At 45.4% G+C, this 8143-nt stretch overlaps 1 long non-coding RNA gene across 1 annotated transcript; it reads right to left on the reverse strand.

Moving 5' to 3' along the window:
- Nucleotides 1-2454: 2454 nt before the first annotated feature.
- On the reverse strand, nucleotides 2455-5256 carry LOC114602614 (uncharacterized). Its single transcript, XR_013393567.1, has 4 exons — nucleotides 5135-5256; nucleotides 4198-4291; nucleotides 3475-3604; nucleotides 2455-2625 (listed from the first exon to the last, which is right to left on the reverse strand). It is a non-coding gene; the product is annotated as an uncharacterized LOC114602614 (long non-coding RNA).
- Between the last annotated feature and the right edge of the window lie 2887 nt (nucleotides 5257-8143).

Below are 8143 nucleotides of genomic sequence, written 5' to 3' on the forward strand. Positions count from 1 at the left end.
GTGGTTTTCTCCTTTCCCTTTTCTGCATCCTGAGCCCTCCTCTCCTTGAGCCTCGCCGTTTGCAGCGCTAGCTGGACCTCCAACGCCCTGTACCTTTCTTCCAGGCTTGGACCCCCTCCAGCTGCTCCTGCTTCTCCGGTTCCGGCTGGGTTGCTCATGATGCCTCTCCCTGCACAAGCTGCTTTCAAAGACTTTCAGATTGCTGTGATGGGATGATGAGCTGCTTGTGCGTAAAATCCTAGTCCCTAAGAGTTTGATCAAGTACGCAAACCTCTGCCTACGACGGAGCCCCTCAGGCATGGCTCTGTCAGTCGCTAGCAGAATCCGAAAGTGGTCTCTTACGGAATCTCTTCCAGCATAAAAGCTCCTTAACGGAAACACGTCTTCTGAACTCTCGGCGTGACAGTTTCCGGCGAGGAGTGGGTGTCCCTATAGGAGGTCTTGACACCTCCCCACTGTTTTCGCTGGAAGTGTCTCTGAGCCATCCCTCCGACTCACTTTCCCCTGGAGCCCCTCCTCTCCCCCTGCTGGTTCCCACTTCAGCTGCTACGTCTGTCTCAACCTCAGGGAGCCTTTCCACCTCCTGTCTTTCCGATGGCAGTTCCCTGACACCATGACTGTGAAAGTGACCTCTGAGTGCTTTCAATGGATGCTGCTCATGTGGCCTTAATCTCAGCTGACCCAAGTGACTTGTGGGCCTCAGGTGCCTTGCCTGTGTTTTCTTGGGATAATGGGGGTTGTTTTTTGGTCACAGTGGAATACACTTGTTTTTAGCCACGGTAATAAATACTCAATAAAAGATAAGAGACACACACAGATAACTGATTTATTTAGATTCCCGTATGTGAAAGGACAGAGATGTGTTTTGAAAGCTTAGAAACATGCCTTGGAGGGGCCTTGGATTTTAACGTACTTATATTCCCATGTTTTTTAAACTATCCCCCTTTGCATCCATCAGCACCTGCAGAATCACTGTATCTAAGAAGGAGCTGAACGTGCAGGCCAAACTTGATCTAAAGTCGCCAAGGTGTTTTTCTTCCACAGCCTTCATCTATCTTGGAAATGCTTTGCTGGATCCCGGGGAAACGAAGGTTTGGGAAATCATACCTGGGCTTGTCCTGAGGCAAATTTGCTTGGGGAATCTCGGGCTGGGTGTGCACCAGGCCCAGCTGTGCAAAAATGTGTTTCATTCTACACAACATTTCAAACACACACACTGCACGAAATGTGCTTGGCTGCACATTAGAAGAAACCAGTCTTGATTAGGGATGGGGGGGGGGTTCACTTAAGTTCCCACTGAAAGGCAAATTTATCAAATTTGCACTTTTCAAAATAATATGAGAACCAAAACAGAGGCATCTCTGGAAATTCAGTTATCCAAATTTTGTGATGCGGTTCACCACTAACCATTGTTTACCAAAATACATGAAGTGGGTAAAAATGTGCTTAAAAATGAATATATTAGTGGAAATAGTATATCTGTCGGGAAGCCAATGAAGAACCGTGGTTTGCAGAAGGGCATAGATGAGAGGCTGCAGAGGGCAGAAGCTGGGAAATATTGGGAGAGGAAGAGCAGGAAGTAGCAGCAGCACCAGGGGAGAGACAGCTGACAGACTCCGTGTCCTCGGAAAGGATTCCTGACCAGCCCCCCTTCTGGGGCCAGGTGGGCATCGAGGGTAGTAGAACAGAGAGCGCAGGGGCAGACAGCTCAATGCAGGAGTGACGTAGAATAGGGGAGACCTGGAGGGGAGGGGACTTTACTTGAAGCAATGCCGTTATTTAGGGAAGACTGCATTCCTTTGTCACGCTTTGTGAATTATTGAATAAATTGCTTGGTAAGAACTTTCATCCTTTCTCTGCCTCTTGGCTGCCACCGTGGGAGGGATCTGATCCCCCAAAGCATGACACTACCCGGACCCTACAATCATCTTCTGAGGCCCTTCTTCATGTGTCTCCTTCCCATGAGGTCCAGTGGGTGGGAGAGGTAGTTTCCCTTTTTCTTTTCTTTTTCTCTTCCTGCATTTTGCATTTTATTTTGTATTTTTATGCTGTCAACCGCCCTGAGATCTTTGGGTGGAGGGCAGTATACACATATAATAAAAATAAATTTTAAAAGGTGAGCCTCTAACCCTTCTAGGCAGAAAGTTATGATGCACAATGTGCATGTTCTAAGCAACTTCTGTCAAATGAGCCAGCCTGGCCCCTCCTGTCTGTCAGGGAATTCAGCCAAGTCAGAATAGTGATTGGTAAGTGAGTTGTATCTGATCCAATACAAAAAAAGTCACAATAACTTTAAAATAAACAACTTATTTCAAATTAAGCAATAGTTAATAATCCATTAGTATCTAAATAGCTGCTGATAGTTGAGATAGACATGCCTATCACTTTCATTATGATATGTACCAAATTCTGCAAGGAGTGATATCAAGCAAAGACAACAGATACACACCGAAATGCACATATGACTGATTTATTCAGATTCTCTTACATGAAGGGAATTTGGGTGGGATTTGTAAAGCTCAGAAACAGGGTTTGGAGGGATCATCCAGTTTATAGAACTCATATTTACAGGTGTTTCGATTTAACACTGCTTTACATCCCGGAACATCAACAATACCACCGTACCTAAAAAGAAGAAGAACAGTGTGTAAACTAAGGTTTCCCTGAGCTTATGGAGATCTTGTAGAGGAGCGCTCCTTTCTCCTGCTCACTTAGGACATGCCAAGAATGATTGGAACTGCCTGGCAGAAAAGCAGTTTTGCAAGATGCTTGCTCCATCCAGGGAAAACCAAGCCCTTGGAAAACATTTGCCCTGAGGCCAAATTCACCTGGTGAATCCAAGCTGAATACACAAAGGACATGTCTTGCACAATATGCCATTGCATGTTGCTGTACGATGACCCTCCACCCCCCCCACTATGTTTGCGGTGGTTGAGGGCAGCACCCATGCACAAAAAAGGGTGAAGCAAAATGTTGGTGCGAAACCAAGAGGCCAGCCAGGAGGGAGACAGAAGGAGACAGGAAGGTGCAGGAAAGAGGAGGGGTCCTGTTCCATTGGGTGCATCGGGGTCCCTCTCCCCAGCACCAGCTCCTAGGTGGTCTCCGGATGAGAGGATCTGGGACTCAGGGAGATCCCAAAGTCCAAGCTTCCACACAGCGAATGCCTGGTCATCGGATAATTGGAAAGGCACTCTGGACATGCTCAGTGCTTGTTCCAGATCAAATTTCATGACTCTGCTTCCTATAAAGTCTATAAATATCTGAATTAATCAATCAATTCACTGTTTGGTTCAAGGAAATGCAGGCAACAATTTTATGCAACCTATCTTCAAAGGTATAGATTAATTGGGACACCCGTCTTCAGCTAATTCCTTCCATGAATGTTTATTGAGCAGAAGATCTTCCAGAGAGAACGGGGCAAAATAATTTGAAAGAGATTAATAGACCCAGTGCTATTCTGGTTATTTGGCCTACCTGGAACAGCAGTCCATTCCGCTTTCACTACATGTGCATTCCATGCAATCCGCTGTATTCCACTTAGAGCCGAATGGATGCTTGCTGCCATCATATGGATCGATACACTCAGTGGGCAGTACCGGCTTACCTAGGGAGAGAAATTTAACATTAGCCCCCAAACAGCTCATGCAGGAAGAAGCTGCTGCTCAGCACAATGCAGAGACTGCGCAAGAGAAGCACAGTGACTTATACTGCGGCCATGCAGTCTCCTGCTTGCGTCTGCAGACGGTGGTTCCAAGCTTAAAACAGGGTGGGAGTGAATGGGGTGCCCTGTGGATGGGGAATCTGGCCGTTTCAATTTCTACAAGTTATTATTATTAGTACTATTATTATTACCATCCTCAGGGGCAGTTCACAACCTAAAAATACCATCTAAAAAACACAAAATACAAAATAAAAGTAAGAGCTTAAGCAGGGACTCATCAATGAGAAGATGAGACGGGAGCAGCGTTAGGTCATTTTAGACTCTGAGCAGCATCACAACATCCAGAAAAGTGTAGATTTTGAAGGTAGCTGCACTTTGGTCTGTGTTCTGGTTCTGCAAGAGCAGATTTGGGAGGTGTATGCTAAAATGGGGTGCATTTCCCCCTCATCTCTAGTCAGGAACACATTTTTCAAACATTAAATAATTATTTGGCCATGAATAGGTTACATATCAACATTACGTTGCTGTTTACTTACCATCTTTAATCTCTGCTTTGTGCTCGCTGAATGTGCAGAATCCCTGACACAAGGCAAGTGTCAGAGACAAGGCAGTCAGGCTCAAGAGGATTTTCTGCAAAAGAGACACACACATACATAAATCGTTCAACATGGTGCTATCATATATTTATATGTAGAACCTCTCGTTCTGTTTAAAAATGGATTATATGTGACTAAATTTTAGTCAGAGCAGACCCACTGAAATTAATGTGCCTAAGTTAGTCTTGTCCATCAATTTCAATGGATCTACTCTGGGTATGATTCGCACTGGATTCAACCCTAGGCCTTTGTAAAAATCCCTCTATATTAAGCTTCTACACTTGAGTAGCTGAGTTGGGTCATTTTATACTTAAGAGGGGTTTTTAAGAGGGACAGTTCCAGAATTACAAACGCCATCCCGGCTTTGGATTTGATCCCCAAATGTGAGCTCTAAAGCTATAAAGCAGGGTCAGCCACCTTTTTCAGCCGTGGGTCAGCCCACCGTCCCTCAGAGCATGTGGTGGGCTGGACTATATTTTGGGGGGAAATATGAACGAATTACTATGCCCTACAAATAACCCAGAGATGTATTTTAAATAAAAGGACACATTCTACTCATGTAAAAACTCCTGGACTGTCCGGGGGCCGGATTGAGAAGGCGATTGGGCTGCATCCTGCCCCTGGGCCTTAGGTTGCCTACCCCTGCTGCAAAGCACAGACTGTGCCTGGAAAGAGCAGAGGAAAAGTAAATGTGGATAAGCCTTCAGATAAGCCTGGAGTCTGAGAAAGCCTCAGCAACTGAGATACTCAATCCTCATGATTCTGAATGCCTTTGCACACCCCCTCTCCACACACAAATCTCCCTTTCCACCATTTAAACCTAATCTAGATTAAAGAAAAAATTGTGCACCAACCATCCCCAAAGCATTCCACTTACCATCTTGGTTTTTCAAAGAGTTGCTGGCAAACTCTTACTGGGGCGTGGAGGAAAGAGCTCTGGTGTCCCTCATGTAAGTCTGTGGAGTATCTCATGCCCCCTTTTATACAAATGGGAAGGAGGAGGCAAAATGAGAGGGATGGAGGTCCTAACAGGTGAAGGAAATGCTTGCCAGGAAGGAAACATTTGCTTCTGCTGACATAAATGTTTACAAGAACAGCCTGGAGAGTTCTACGTCTTCCAGAGATATTCATTGATAAGTGCAGTTCAGAACCAGAACTGGGAACAGGAAAATCACGTTAAATGTTATTAGACCAGGATAGTGTTGCGTTCTGCAAGAGATATGGCCCTAGATATTTGTCTCCAGGGCCTCACCTCAAGAAGGATACTGTCAAAAAAGGCCAGCAAAATGAAGAAGGGGGTGGAGCGACTCCCCCAAGGAAAGATTGCAGCATTTGGGATTTCTTACCCTAGAGAAAAGGCAAGGAAGAGGTGACATGATACAGGCACATGAAATTAGGAGATGGCTTTCATCCACTACCAGTCACTGTTCTGCCTCCGCAGTCAGTCATCTGCCAAAGTTGTGACATTTGCTCTGAGACAAGCAAAAGCCCATTTATCTGCAGGAAAAATTCCTCCCCGGCTGTGAGAAATATATATAGGTTGTCTTTTCAGACTGCTTTCACAAAATAAAACATGCTTTTTTTATTTATTATGAAGGTCACAAGGCTAAAGGACTATAGCAGTTAGGGCATAGGTTGCTACTGCTATTTCAAAATAGCTGTGGCTAAACATTCTATAGGATGTTGTTTCTTTAGAAATCACGAGGTTAGGGACTTTTTAGTAAGAAAAACATGTTGTTGCAAGTTTCTGAAGAAACTGGGTATTTTTAGCAACCTTATGGCCAGGGGCTTCTAGCAAGAAGATCTTGCCATGCTTCAATCATAAGGCATCTTTAGCAACCTTTTCAGCTAGAAGGAAGAGACACCAACGGCCACGCAGGGAGGAAAACATGGACCCCCAGGACCAGACTACGGCTGCGCTGAGGCAGAAAACGCCATTTCCCTGGAGCCCCAGGGAAGTGAATTCCTCAGCAATATTTTGGGAGATGTATGTGGGTAGTGCTGTGGTGTAAACCAGTGAGCCTTGGGCTTGCCGATCGGAAGGTCAGTGCTTCGAATCCCCGCGACGGGGTGAGCTCCCATTGCTCGGTCCTTGCTCCTGCCCACCTAGCAGTTCGAAAGCACGTCCATGTGCAAGTAGATAAATAGGTATCGCTCCAGCGGGAAGGTAAACGGCGTTTCCATGCGCTGCTCTGGTTTCACCAGAAGTGGCTTAGTTATGCTGGCCACATGACCCAGCAAAACTGTTTGTGGACAAAGGTCAGCTCCCTCGGCCAGTAAAGCCAGAGTTGTTCGCGACTGGACTTAACTGTCAGGGGTCCTTTACCTTTTTACAAGTAGCGAGCTACACTTCCAGAGTAGTTTAACACTTCCCAGGCAAGTCTGGAGAAGGGACTAGGGCACCCCTCAGCCCCCTTCACATCCTTCCCAAGACGATTAGGGGGACACCATTACTGTGAAAGTGACCTCCGAGTGCTTTCAATGGATGCTGCTCATGTGGCCTTAATCTCAGCTGACCCAAGTGACTTGTGGGCCTCAGGTGCCTTGCCTGCATTTTCTTGGGAGAATGGGGGTTGTTTTTGGGTCACAGTGGAATACATTTGTTTTTTGTTTTTTTTAAATAAATTTTTATTAATTTTCCAAACACATAATAAAGACAAACAATACACAAAACAAAAACATACAAACATATAAACATGTATAATTTCATAATCTTATTTTCATGCACCTTACTTCCCGGACTTCCCCATACCTCCCCTTTTCTGCATCCTTGTTTTACATTTCTTCAGCAACTCCTCCAATTAACTAATTATTTTAATTCACTTTCATTAGATTCCTTTTTTTTTACCTTATTGATTACAGCTGCAATTCTCTATTTCTTAGTTCCTTAACATCTTAACACTCCTCAATTTTACAGCAATTTTTAAGATATATTTTAAATTTCTTCCAATCTTCTTCCACTGTCTCTTTCCCCTGGTCACGGATTCTGCCGGTCATCTCTGCCAGTCCCATATAGTCAATCACCTTCGTCTGCCATTCTTCCAGAGTGGGTAGTTCTTGTGTCTTCCAATACTTTGCCAGAAGAATTCTTGCTGCTGTAGTAGCATACATGAAAAACGTCCTATCCTTCCTTGACACCAATTGGCCAACCATGCCCAGGAGAAAAGCCTCAGGTTTCTTAGGAAAGGTCCATTTAAGGACTTTCTTAATTTCATTATAGATCATTTCCCAAAAGGCTTTATTCTTCGGGCAGGTCCACCAAAGGTGATAAAAGGCCGGCGCCAGCGTTTAATGGCGGTCCTCTCTTCGAGCTCCGGAGGAGGACTGCTCCGCGAGTTCGGGTCTGACCCGCTACGGCGAGCGGGGGACCCCTAAAATCACAGGCGCTGAAGCCTGTGAACAAGGAGACTCGGTGCGCACCTTTTGCGCCCCCCGGTACTGCGAAAGAGCCTTTTTAAAGGCTCCGGAGCGGCATCGGGTGTGAGCGCGGTGCTGAGAGTCGCTACCCAGCCCGTGGAGTGAAGCCGCGTCGCCATGAACAGAGAGCGCCGATTCCTTCCTGAAACTGAAATTCGACTGTAACACCCGTGAGTAGGATTGAGAGATTGAACGGGACTTTTAAATTTAAATTCTGAAATTTGGCCGGAAACGGGAAAGGCATAAATCAAGGAAGTCTGCCTCCCCGGACTGCATGACAATTAAAGCAACGAAAGTGCAAAGCTGTATTTGAAAGAAAATTAACTTTAAAACTGTCAAAACCTGACATCTGATTCAAACTTCCCCCCAGTAAGCAGGAGAAGGGGGGAAGAAAATTGGACACTGCTAATCTGCCTGAAACTAACTTGAGAAAAAAAGTTTTTCTACTGCCCAATCTCCTGGGACGGAC

This window comes from Podarcis muralis, chromosome 7, assembly GCF_964188315.1.
Source record: "Podarcis muralis chromosome 7, rPodMur119.hap1.1, whole genome shotgun sequence".
Lineage (NCBI taxonomy): Eukaryota > Metazoa > Chordata > Lepidosauria > Squamata > Lacertidae > Podarcis > Podarcis muralis.